Raw genomic sequence first — 13,540 nt, forward strand, 5'->3', positions numbered from 1 at the left:
CTGAATATGAATGCATGTTATTCTTTTCAAAGCATCAAACATTAATTGATCGTTGATATCCTGTACATGTAGTGGTCTTGATTTTATAAATGTTGAGTATATAAAGCTCATTTAAATGTAAGCTTTTAAATGACCCGGCCTCTTACCATCTTTAAGAACCATCTGTGAATATACCTGGATCTTCTCTGAAGTTCACAAGAAAATATTCATAGTGTGACAATGAGTAACTTTGAATAACATTCAATAAAGACAAAAACACAGTATGTGCCAATTAACCAAATGTTTATTTAAAAGATTTTTTTTAAACGCCTGTTGTGTCAAATTCCACCCAGCAAATGGATTAGATCCTAGTGTTGTACTAGTTATTACTTTGTATTAAAATTATCTTTACAGCATTACCCCTAAGATTATAAAAAGCATTTTTTTAAATTATGTACTAGTTTAGCCTGAATGTGAATGTTAGCTATACTGTTCCCATGTCTTAGTGCTTTAATAGGTTCTTTGCGTGTTAGGTCAAAAGTTTATTACCAGCCTGGTTCAGATTACACGATTTAAGCGTGATTTTGGCACAATCCGTTTGACGTAGGGTGTCGTGGGGATTCGTAAACGACAATGGGTGTCGGGACGCAAGATTCGATCGTTTCATCTCATATAGCGTGTCATAGTGGGCGACAACCTCTGCGATGCTTCAGGACATCACGACAGAAAGACTAGCATGTTTAATTTTTTAACGGCCCTCCACGACGGGTTGAGTATGTGAGCGAGAGTGAGAGTGCGAGCAACAGTGAGTGTGTGTGTGCGCCAGTGAGCGAGTGTGTGTGTGTGTGCAAGTGAGCGAGTGTGTGTGCGCGAGTGTGTGAGCGAGGGACAGTGAGTGTGTGTGTGCGTGAGTGAGCGAGTGTGTGTGTGCGCGAGTGTGTGTGTGTGTGTGAGAGAGTGAGTGAGTGAGCGCAAGTGAGTGAGTGAGGGACAGTGAGTGTGTGTGTGTGTGTGTGTGAGTGCGTGCGTGCGAGTGAGCGTGTGTGAGTGAATGTTTGCGAGTGAATGTGTGCGTGTGACGGCATGCGATGACTGGTCGGAAAGCAACGTGTAGTCTGACATGTTTCTTGTCCACGACACGACAAGATTTTAGGAGTCAAAATCGTGTAATCTGACACCGTGACATTTTAACAGACACAAAAATCTTGTAATCTGAACCAGGCATTATTCATCGTTTCAGGCTGTCTGTTGCGATGTGTTCATTGCGTGAGTTCATATCATGATGACGATGAAAATTCGATGTATCGTTCAGCCCTAGTTGTGAATACATTTTGTAAAAATGCTCTTTAGTTGAATGAGTGGGTAGCTCTGAAAAGAGCCGTTGTTGCCTTTAAAAGGACATTTGGCTTCAGCTTTGGAGTTCCACCTGCAGACCTTCTCTGAGGTTGCTCAGGAGAAGCTGGTTTCCCTCTGTGCTCAGGTGAACTCCGTCTCTGCACAGATGGGAGAGGCCGATGTTTCTATGCTGAATGGCGCGCATCTGTCTCCCTGGATATCCTGAGGGCAGAGGAGGTAAAACATATATGATAATGTTACTGAATTTATTTGAATTGTTCTGATTCTCCAAGACTTATTGAGCAGCATAGTTGATGGGTCAAATGTAAGCCTGGCAAAATAAAAAATTTTGCTCTGTCACTTCTGAGAACCATCATGCACATTAAAATCAAAGCTTTTCACATCAAATCATACACCTTTGAACAAAACCCATGGTTTTTCCTGCATTTAACTTTTTTAGCATTTATTAATCTTTGTTAGTGATTTTTAACATTTACTAATACTGGTACATTGTTAAAATCAAAAGTTGTAAGTACTAACATTAGTAAATACAGTGAACTAGCATGAATAAACATTGAACAGCAGTTTTTAAAATAAATAACATTGTCAAAAATAAATAAATAAAATTAAGTTCATACTGGAGTGATTAAAATCATAAAGCGCAAAGCAAGTTGTTGTTAGCTACCTGTTAATTTTATTCAATTGTTAGCTATATGGTAGAAAATTAAGACTATTAGTTTAAATAAACCTTTTGATGCTACTTTTTTTAGTTTAACTTTTTAATATCAATATAACAAAATTATAATTTTATCTTACAAAACTATGAAATCCAGTGGTAAAATCTGCTCTTTTTTTAAATAAGAGGGCAAGATAGGACAGCAGTGTCTGTTGGCCACCAACGAAGACAATTTTTGACCCGGGAAAAACAATGAAACCATTGTATAATAAAATGCACTGAAACACTAGACCTTATCAGTAGTATTGACAAACTTTACCTCAGTCTGCTTCTTCCTCTGCTTCTTCATTCTTCAGCGTTGTCCTCAATGCCATAGATATTTGGACCTGTTCTCCGGGCATGAAACTAATAAATTAACAATGGGATCACTAATACACCCGGTACTAATAAACAAAAAAAAGAAAGAAACTCAGAAATAAAACTTACGGAAAGAAATTGGCACGTAATCTGGTATCCAGCTCGTCATCGTCATTGATGTAGCACACGTGACCTTCTCAGACAATCTGACTTCATTTGGCTGGTTCCTGAAAAACATAAAAATCAAAATTAGATTCAAATATAACATTTTGATTCAAATGCGGTTATGAAAAGCAGTAGTACACCGACTGAAGCAAAATCTTTTAACACTTAGCTTTAGAAGGTATATTGCACACTCGTATCCAGACAGGACTGCTAAGGTCTCCCAATTCTTCCTGCAACTTTACAGAAGTGCACATATCAATCATAGAATAGCAGAGGACTGCATATCCCGCACAGATTGTCACAAATTGTGTAGATTGAAATCAATTCAAGTTAAAATGTATGTTATAAGGTCAAAATCAAACATTACAATGGTGTCTTGCTACTTCTCTCTTTCCCTTGTCTTTTATAACTTACTGCCACTGTTGCTCAATGACTGTCTGTGTCCTCCCTGGAGCTGTCACACTACTCCTCCGTACTTCCTGCTGCTGCTGTGGTTGCTCCTTCCTCGTAGCTCAGTGGCATAAACCCTAAACATGACCTAACCACAATCTCCTAACCACAATCTAACCGCAACACGACCATACGCGCCAACCCGTTTGATTAAGGCTGTCGAAGCCCCGCTGATGTCATGTATCCAGGTCCATTGGCAACGGTTCCGTATGGCCTACCTAACAACCCGACCATACGCGCCCAACCGTTCAACTAAGGCTGTCGAAGCCCCACTGTCTCATTTAAAGCAAGGTTCAGTGGCAAACGGTTCCGTATGGCATACCAACCTACCGCAACACACAACAATACCGGTCCATCACAAAAACTCATTTACGCAAAATACAATACACGGGATTGTGATAACTATGATAACTATGCAAGACACCTGACTGAAGGCACAAATCCGGATGAGAGATGTAAATATGATCCAATAGAGTGTTCTTTTTGGTTGTTGCTGTGGTGATCAGTTGCGTGTATCCATTAGATTGAAACAATTCCAGAACAGTTTTTTTCCCTGCGCAGAGATCCTCATTAAAATCTCCACAGATTATTACAGGATGTTCGTCCACGATGTCCAAATAATCCAGTAGACTCTTCAAGTTTTTCAGGAATCCTTCGAATCCGTAGTGTGGTGGCCTGTAGACAGCAGCGATTGTTGCTTTGATCGGGCTATCTACTTTGATGACGACATACTCCAGATCAGTCACATTTTGAATAAACTGCCTAGCCTGAGCTGATATATGCTCTTTGCAATAGATTGCGACTCCACCACCAGCTTTCTGTGCAATTTCTTGGTGTGTCGAGTAGGAGACATGTCTGTTACGCAGAAACATGTTGTATCCATCCAATTGGACGTGAGGTGTAGTGAATGATCCGGTCAGGTGAGTTTCCGTCATGCAAAGAATATCCGATAGAAGCAGTTCATGATGGCATCTGATGTCTTCAATGTGGGATGACAGTCCTTCTGTGTTGTGATGGATGATTTTAAGCGTTTGATCCATGTTGGTTTCCCTCACCTGCTGCAAAAGTGGCATGATTCCTTTAAACGTCGCTCTTGTCATGTTTCCCAATGAGGCTGTGACTGTAGGATCTGCATATATCTTCTTTTCACTGAAGTCCATAATGTGCAGTCCACGAAGCGAGGTCGTTCTGCTGAGGGCAACGTAGGCCATTCCCGGCTCGAAAATCTTCTTCAGTGAGACAACGGCATTCTCCATCGTCATGCCTTGGACTTTGTGAGCTGTGCAGGCGTAGGCTAACTTGATGGGGAATTGTCGACGAACTGCCCCTTTCCTAAGAGTTTCTTCGGATCTCTCGATGTAAACCAAGTCGTCTTCTTCACCTTGCACCCTTTTGCGGTGTTTCTTGCCTGCGTTTGGATTGTCAAGCTGAAGTCCTAACATTTGCACGGTGTTGATTCCATCTTTTGTCTTATTGACAATGTTTGCAATCTTTCCAAAACACCCATTGACAATTCCATCTTCAACATCCAGATTCCTAGTCACCATTATGCGTACTCCCAACGCAATTTGTATGGTGTCAGGCAAGTCATCCTTTTTTCCAGTGATGGGCTTCATTTGTCTCTTCATCCCTCCTGTTCTTGGGTCTTTTCTGTAGTCTTCAGCATCGATGGTAATGATGTCAGTGTGAAGAGCATGGATTGTTTTCGTATTGTGTTCGTGAACTTCCTTGTTTGTGGCAAATATGTGCAGTGCATCACACGGGCAGTCTTTGGGGTCCTTCACTGCCTGGAGTAGCAAAGCTCTATCTTCTTCGGCAAGATCGTCGGTCTTCTGCTTCACCCGTAGGCGGTTTAAAAGTTGGGCAAAAGCCAGGTCTTCTTTCTGACGCATGATCTCGGTGAGGGTAATCATTTGGAAATGGTCTTTCCAGAAGTCCAAAACATCCTCTTCGTACACGCAGAGTGGTTTGGCTTTACCCAGAGGTGGCAGTTGGTAAAAGTCGCCCACGGCGAGGACAGAGATTCCCCCGAAAGGTTTTTTGCTGCCTTTGATTTGCTGACATCTCCAGTTTATGTAGGCAAAAAGATCCTTCGAAATCATGGACACTTCATCGATGATAAGAATCTCCACGTCGCGTAGTCTTGCTCGTAGTTCATCTAGGGCATTTCCAAGTCCTTGATACGGTGGCTTCAGATTCCTTGGAAGTTTCAAGATGGAATGCAGAGTTTTACCGGATATGTTGAACGCTGCCGTTCCAGTAAACGCACTCAAGAGCACCGTAGGCACGGATAGATCTCCTTCCTCCCGTAGTCGAGGCAGTTGTCGCAGAATCTTGGTCGCTTCCGTGTATATGCACTTGATGACGTGTGATTTGCCACAACCAGCACCACCTGACACGAAGTAGAAAAACTGTTCCGGATTATGACCCCACACACGCTTCTGACACCACTGACAGACCGTGTAGAATATGGCTGCCTGCGTCTCGTTTAGACTTCTAAACAACCTCCTGACAAATTCGATGCTCATCTGCGGTGCCTCTATTTGTGGCACGACTCCATCTCCATGTTCAAGAATCTGAAATTCTGGGACATCATCTTGTACATCCTCATCATCTGGATTGATGTCTTGTCGTTCTGCAACGCACTCTAAACGATCCACTTCAATCTCTGGTGCAAAGGCGGCCCATGCGTTCTCGGGTGGCCCTTGCTGTTGCAACTGATCGAACGCCTTATCCACCTCGTCGCTGTGTTTTTCGAATTTTTCCTTGTGTGCTTGCACTATGGCGCAGACAGGGAAAAGCAAACCAGGGGTTGTCCAGGGTAGTTCCACCTTTGCACTCTTGTAAAATGTTTCATATGTCGGAAATCTAGGCGGTTTTAGCTGCTCGTTGCTTCGATGTGGCATATAAAGCTTAAGTAATCTACTGTAAAACTTTTCGGGTTGTTTTTCCTCCGAATAACGTGCATACCTAATAACTGCAGCCTTCCCAGTTCTTTTCTGAAAAAAGCCCATGCCGTAGAGCAGCTGGTGAACATTCTTGCCTTTTGTTTGTTGACCGTACACGATGCGGCACTCCGAAGCAAATTCTGCCAGACACATCTTCTCAAAGTCACGCGTTTGAGGCCTTGCTCTGTATTTCTCTATCATCCCTGACATCCACACATCCTCCGAATCAGGATTTTTGTTTTGTAGGACGCTTAGGGGAAGACTCATCTTAAGCGCGTCATCGTCCGTCGGTAGAAACACAACACTTCGTGAACACTTCTTCAACGGTAAGCTGCATGTTCGTGCCACAGACTCCTGAGCGCTAACTTGCCTGTGTTTTGAGTAGGCTTGCATTATCTGCTTCATTTCATCTTCCTCGCTAACGTTCGTCTCACGCACACTCTTGATTACGTTCTTAAGTAAATCGCCCATTTCATGCTCCGGCTTGGAAATATACGAAAGCATATACATAACGCAGCTAAAAGCGTCAAGAACGAACTGAATGTCCATATTAGCGTTCCATGCCCTCAACAAATCGGGATTGTATCCATTCACCCAAGACTCCTTTGGATCACGCTTCAGCAGAATCACGTTGGCATTGGACAATGCTTCGACGTTCTCATTGTAGTCATCGATGGACAACTTACTCTTTGTCAGTAGGTCTGACAAGCTGTCAAAAGAGGCTTGGGGGTCATTCAACAGATCCCACACCGGCTTGAGTTTTGTCCTGGCTTCGCTCATTGCCTTTTGAGCAGCCTCCCGTCTCAACTTCCTTCTGTCTGCTTGCTTTTGCTCTTTCTCATGCTCTTCTTCAGGACACTGTGGTTGTTTAGATGCAAACATGCAGCTTCCAGATGGAAAAGTGTCCGTGTCATCCTCTTCTTCAGGACGCTGTGGTCGCGGACGAGTGATCGTGGTGCTAGACACCGGTAGTTTGGGGAACCCAAATCGACACAATAGATTTCCCTTCTTACAGGACTTTGAGTGGTTCCTGCTGTGAAGCTGGACCTCTGTGACGATCTTGTGAAGTTCAGGATCAGCCGAGGGATCGGGCAACTGGCAGGTAATGTTGCGGTCAATAAAGTCACAAACATCCTTATCAGAGTCCTTTTCAAACTCGGGTGCGTCCTTTATCCAAACAAGAAGATGGATATGTGGGCTCCCTCTAGCTTGAAACTCCACTCGGTAAAAGTAGTCCTCAACTTTACCAATGGGTTGGGCAGGCGACAAAAGCAGATGAGTCATTAGCGCATCCACCCGCTTCTCAAACATACGCATGACAGTCACAGGATTGCTTCGGAGGATTTCACACTTTGTCGTCCAGTCAAGCTCGGAAAAGTCGACGTGTTCACCTTGCTGGGCCTTGATTGCTGTAATTACTTCAGGCCATCTCATTTCGGCTGCACTGAATGTGCAAAAAAACGTAGGGGTTCCTAACTGTCTTATCATAGCCTGTAGATCCCTCAAAGTTTTCTCCCAATACGATGGAGAGCCTCTCAGTGGTTGCATGAACCGTGTGGCGTCTCTGTTGTGTACCAATCTTTCAATCTCCCGGTTGTCTTGAAGCAGCCTGTTAGAAATTCTTCGGCCGTCTCTTGTGAGAGGTTTGCCTTTTCGCAACTGAATAGACATGCTGTTTCTAGCCAGTTGCGTTTCCGTTACAAACTGCGCAAAGAAAAGATAACTCTGATCTTTTGCAAAACGCGTGTCCACGCTGAACAATCTCACGTTGAAATACATACTGGGAGATATTGAAATTTGTCTTTCCTCGTCAATGGAATTTTGTCCAGTGGGGAATTGAACAGGGAAAGCCATAGCTTCCAGCTTTGGAATTTTGAAAAATCCAACAGGCTTTTGTCCTTGTGCAGGTGCGATACTAAATATTCCCTCACCGTACGACAAGATCTCCTGTCCGATGTCGGGCGGCTGCATGCACGTGTCTAATGTGAGCCCGGGTCGAAGCTCATCCTTTTCCTCGACGCTAACGTGTTGCTCATCCTGCTCAGCAACATCGACTTCTTGTTGCATCTCAGAGACTTCAGCTTCCTCGTCTAGGTGACTTTCAGAGACATCAGCTTCCTCATCTATGGGACTTTCGAATATAGCCGTTTCTCTTATGGAGATATTCCTGTATTCCGAATGCATTGCTTTCAGCTTCGATAAAGCTGCAAGTACGTTATGCATGTTCACCGTGTGGAACTGCTGGTATCCTTTGAACTTAACGTGTCTCTTCAGCTTCACCTGCAGCAGCTGGGCCTCACTTCTTGGTCTTGGCAGAGAGTTGACAGTCTTCTCCATCTCGGAGGGCACACACACGACGGCACCACGTACTGCTCTCTGCTGTCCTTTGGGTAATGCAACTATTTTTGCAAATGGTAAAATTTTTGCAATGAGTTGACGTTCAAGGACATTTAATTCATCCAATTCCGCAGGGATTGGTGGCAACTCCAGTTTGTTGGCTGCTGCAATTGAAGACATCTGTCCTCTCTTGAGGTGGCTGTCACAAGTGTGGCAAATCCATTCCTGTCTTCTCTCTTCCGGAACTACGCAGGAACCTGAGCAGGCATTATCACAAGCGTGAACATACTTCCCAGTTAGGCAAGACGCTGCAACATGAACGTTTTTGTAATAACTTGTTCTATTACAGACCTTGACTTGATTAGGAAACAGGGCTCTGTGACAGACTGTGCAGACATGTGTAGGGCCATGCTGAATCTTACACCGGAATGCATGTATGGCACTTTCCATCACTTTGTTAACACAAGGCTGGGGTGTTTCCTGGCTGGGACGGATGTATGGTTTATATTTATTTTTGATCCGCAGTGCGCATTGCAATCGATGAAGAACGTGATATGTAGCATCACCCGCACATTTCTGGGTCTTGCGCAGCGTACATCGCAGGATGTGATGTGCTCTGAACTCTGGGTCACAAGCATATCTCTTAACCATGTATGCCTTCATTTTCCTCTGGAAGAGAGTATCTGTGTTGTACCTCTTCTTTATGTACTCTTTCTGCTTCTTCTGGAAGAGAGCATCTGTGCTGTACCGCTTATTAATGTACTCTTTCTTCTTCTTCTGGAAGAGAGCATCCGTGCTGTACCGCTTATTAATGTACTCTTTCTTCTTCTTCTGGAAGAGAGCATCCGTGCTGTACCGCTTATTAATGTACTCTTTCTTCTTCTTCTGGAAGAGAGCATCTGTGCTGTATCTCTTCTTCGTATACTCTTTCATCTTCTTCTGGAAGAGAGCATCTGTGCTGTATCTCTTCTTCGTATACTCTTTCATCTTCCTCTGAAAGACAGTATCTGTGCTGTATCTTCTTACTATATACTGTTTCATTTTGTTTCGGAAGAGAGCATCTTTATTATACTTTACCTTATTTGTTTCTTTTTTCTTTGATTGGTATTGCAAAGAAGTGGCATACCTCAGTCTCTCACAATCCCTTTTTTTATGTTTCCTGGTGGCATAAGATGCAGCTGTGTCCTTAGATTCTCCGGCTTGTTTTGAAATTTTTGATTTTTTACGCATTTCTTTTCTTCTCCTGTGCTTATTCGTTCTATCTATCACATCTTGGTTTTCAGCTCCTGAGCCAACAAAATTTACTTTGGCTCCAACATTTGTTGCTGGTTCTGGTAGAGCTGAAATCACTTCTGATACCGGTTCACAGACAGATGGTGAAGGCAGTTGGACAGACTGTTGCGCTGTTTCAAAAGACACAGGCATGAATTCATAGCTGGTCTCATCACCACGATCCCGGAAGATCTTGAGAACTCTGTCTGTCATGTCACTCAGGTGGGTGAAAGTCAACATGACAGCAGTTCCATGACCAGTAGGATGGGGCAAGCCTGCAGCAGTCCTCGAGTGAGAATCAAAGTATCCGTACCTTCCAGATCTGTCTCTGAATACAGCAATACACTCTGGAGCGACAAGGAGCAAAGCATGTCTGACATCTGTGGAGAGACACTGTAGCCTTTCAGTGAGAGGAATCCACCACTCTTCAGTGCCAGGGGTCCCTGTGGCTCTGAGGTATCCAAACATCACTTCTGACTTCAGCACATTATGTGTCCGGTGAAATGATTCAACGCTCAACGGTACTTCCTCCATTGTCAGATGGTTGCGATTAAACCTCCCTTCAGCAATAAGCTGCATTTTAATATAGACATAACACGCATCTCCCTCCTCTAAAACTCTATCAAGGTCAGGCATCTTGAACGTAATCCCTTCACTCTGATTAGCTAAAAAAGTCAACGCTACACACGTGCACTGATGATTTCTAGAGAAACTCTCATACCTATCATCACCTTGACAATGAGATGCCTGCACAGACAAAACCCTGGGTGTAATATCACCACCTTCTGCATACGTTCTACGCGAAAACTGAGCTACAGCTGCACTGGTGCTTGCCTGTTCAACCTGTAAATCATCATACATGGAATTAGGCTGTTGGTAAAAATTAGTGTTATAGAATCTGTGTTAAATTTTAAATTGCACTTCATAGTGTTTGGGACGAAGACATTTTTACTAAACAGTATTAAAGATAAACTAAAAAACAAAAGAAAAGGTATTTAAAAGATTAATTAACTTATTTGATTAATTAGTGATTAAATTTAACAATTTACATTGTAATAAATGTGCTATACGAATTTGTAAATGTAAACACGGCTTATGTGTCTTTATCAGCTTTTCCATATATATATACTGTTCATTCTATTGCTCTATCATATTTTATCTTTCATTTAATACTAAACAACATATTAAGTCAACAGCAGTGAGTACTTTATTTGTCCTTTGTTTGATTAACATTCAACAGAAGTATGCTCTCTCTCTCTCTCTGGTCAGTTAACGTTAATAATAAGCTACATGCCTCGTTTTACTTTCTTTGCCATTAACATACGACTGAACTACAAACTTTCCACTGACGTCTGTGACAAACAGATGCGCTCGACCAGCTTGCACGCGTCTGTGCCGCTGTGCTCTTAATCCACTGCATGGTTTTCTCTGATCAGCTCGTGTGCCACAGCTATGTGTTATTATATTTAGTTAAATATTCCACTAATAAGATACATTTACTTCATAAACAGCCTTCTTTTTTATCCCCTCTGTTGTCAGTGTTTCTTTGTCTGGACACAAACACTGTACTGTAGCCTACACACGCTGCCTGGTATTGGTTATTGGTTTCAGAGCATTTTTACGAGTACGAGTACATGAGCTCAGTATCGGGCCCGATACTGATACTGGTATCGGTGCATCCCTAATGGAGATTATCAATCGGCAATCTAGTGATATTCATATACTTATAGCAAGTGAGTGGGCATTGTTGGTTTATTATTTTTATCTAGAGCTGCACGATTAACAGAACTTAAATCGAAATCACAATTTGACTTAGTGATTATTTAAAAAATTGCAATATTTTAATTAAATAATTCTATGCGCAGCACTGAGATCAAAGCGGATCGACCGGTTCACAGTAAATGCTACTCCATCTCTGCAAGCACTGTAAATTTGAGTCACTTATAAAAGGTGTATTTGAAAATCATAGAATAAGGCAGAAATTATATTATTTTAAAGTGTTGTATAGAGTGATAAAGTCATTATGATTAGCATTGCAGGGCTCCAGGCTGCGACCAAAAAAGTCGTCATATACGACCATTTTTTGAGAATTTGCGAGTTAAAATTTGATGTGGTCGCATTTGTGAAATCGTGACAGCCCTAGTCCCAAACATTAAGGTGCCCTGAAATGAGCATGTTGCAAGACACAGATATCAATAGTACCTGGTTAATCCTGGAGGGTCTGGTCTGGTCATCCTCCAGGTCAAACTTTCTCCAACGAATTTTTTGAGCCTGAGATCTCTTTCCTTTCCGCGGCATCCTTTAAAATACGAAGAGATAAAAAGAAATGACAAAAAATGATTCTTGACAAATTTATCTGTTTAACTCACTAATTTCAGTGAATTAAGTAACTTTTAAAAGTAGAGATTTTACTCAAATCATAAAAAGTAGCCATGGATTTATTTTTTATACTCAAAAGTAATACATATTTAAATGCACTTATTTGTTAGTCAAATTCATTTTAATTGGACATTCTCACTTAGATAGGCACATACTTTGAACGTTCTCCCGATGTAACAGCTGTTGAGCCTAGAAAGAGAAAAACTGTAGTACTCTTAGGAAGAAAACAAACAGTTAAACAAGAACAACAAAAGGGACACTGTGTAAACTTGTAAATTGCAATAAAGTTTTTTTTGCTTTTTTTTTGGGGGGGGGGGGGGGGGGGCTGTTGGTGGTGGGTTGAGGGGGGGGGGGGTGAAGATGGAGGGGGTAGGTCGTGTGGTGGGGGTGAAGGTGGAGGAGGTAGGTGGTGGGTGGGTGGTGAAGGTAGAGGACGTGGGGTAAGAAATGAAATAAACTGCTCTCTGTAGAAAACAGCAAAACCCAAGGAACCTGAAAAAGATATAAAAACAGACATATTAAGGCACAGGGACTACAATTATGGCGATGGGATGAAAATACCATAATACAGCTTAAGAAACAATATTAATACTAACCAGAGAGAAAAGTGCAGCAGAAAATGCAGGTTGTGCTCTGATCAGTCAGTCTGAAAAAATGACAACAACATAATGAAATATGACTTTATGATTATGATACTTTATATTTTATCTATATGAAGAATACAGATAATTTTAGGAATTTATCTCAAGAAAGTCTTTTTTTTTTTTATATACTCTAATATTTTCTAGAAGCCGAGTTATGTCAAATATGCGGCCCAAAAATCTGTGATGGACCAACCATCCAGCAGGTTTACTTTATAGGACTATATACTATATAAGTGGTTTGGAGAATGGATGAATTGGTAAATGTAGTCTTAATTATTTGTGGCATAAACAAAACAATTTTTTTCTAATAGCTTTTATATTCTTGATCATTTTTGAAACTATAACGATTTACTTATCAACAAGCCAAATCTGAAGCATTTTGTATTTGTGGCCATGTCCCTAATTAAACCTTTACCTTTGAAATGCAGTAAGGAATGCGTGTGAAAACAGTATTCTGAAACAGAGAAAAAGAGTGTCATAAAACTCAACACCACACTCACAAACCATGTAACTTGAACTTTCATTGCAAATAATAACACTGGAAAAAAAGCTGAAAATGTTCACCTCATGTCATTTTCTACAAAAACCTACACATTGTTATATAAATAACCTAAAAATACTGTAGTCTATTAAGGTGAAATCTTGCTAACCACTATTAATAAAAAAAAAATGGGGTAAGCACTTCTGAGTTCTGAGTAAATTATGTTTGTAACACTTTACAGTATGGTTTGATTTAACATTAGTTCATGTATTAAGCTAACTAACATGAACTAACCATGAACAATAGATTTGTTCCTGTATTTATTAATCTTTGTTAATCTTAGTTAATAAAAATAAAGCTTTTCATTGTTTGTTCATGTTTCTTCACAGTGCATTTACTAATGTTACCAAATACAACTTTTGATTTCAATAATGTAGGCTACTAGTAAATGGTGAAATTAACATTAACAAAGATTAATAGTTTATTAATAGTTAATGTTAACTAATGTAGTTAACAA

General features: G+C 41.3%; 1 long non-coding RNA gene across 1 annotated transcript; it reads right to left on the reverse strand.

Moving 5' to 3' along the window:
• Positions 1 to 271: 271 nt before the first annotated feature.
• Positions 272 to 11,818, reverse strand: LOC311069989. Its single transcript, XR_014603594.1, has 4 exons — positions 11,722 to 11,818; positions 2,477 to 2,748; positions 2,310 to 2,395; positions 272 to 1,536 (listed from the first exon to the last, which is right to left on the reverse strand). It is a non-coding gene; the product is annotated as an uncharacterized lncRNA (long non-coding RNA).
• Positions 11,819 to 13,540: the final 1,722 nt, after the last annotated feature.

Source organism: Abramis brama (assembly GCF_963993115.1).
Source record: "Abramis brama genome assembly, chromosome: 19".
NCBI lineage: Eukaryota > Metazoa > Chordata > Actinopteri > Cypriniformes > Leuciscidae > Abramis > Abramis brama.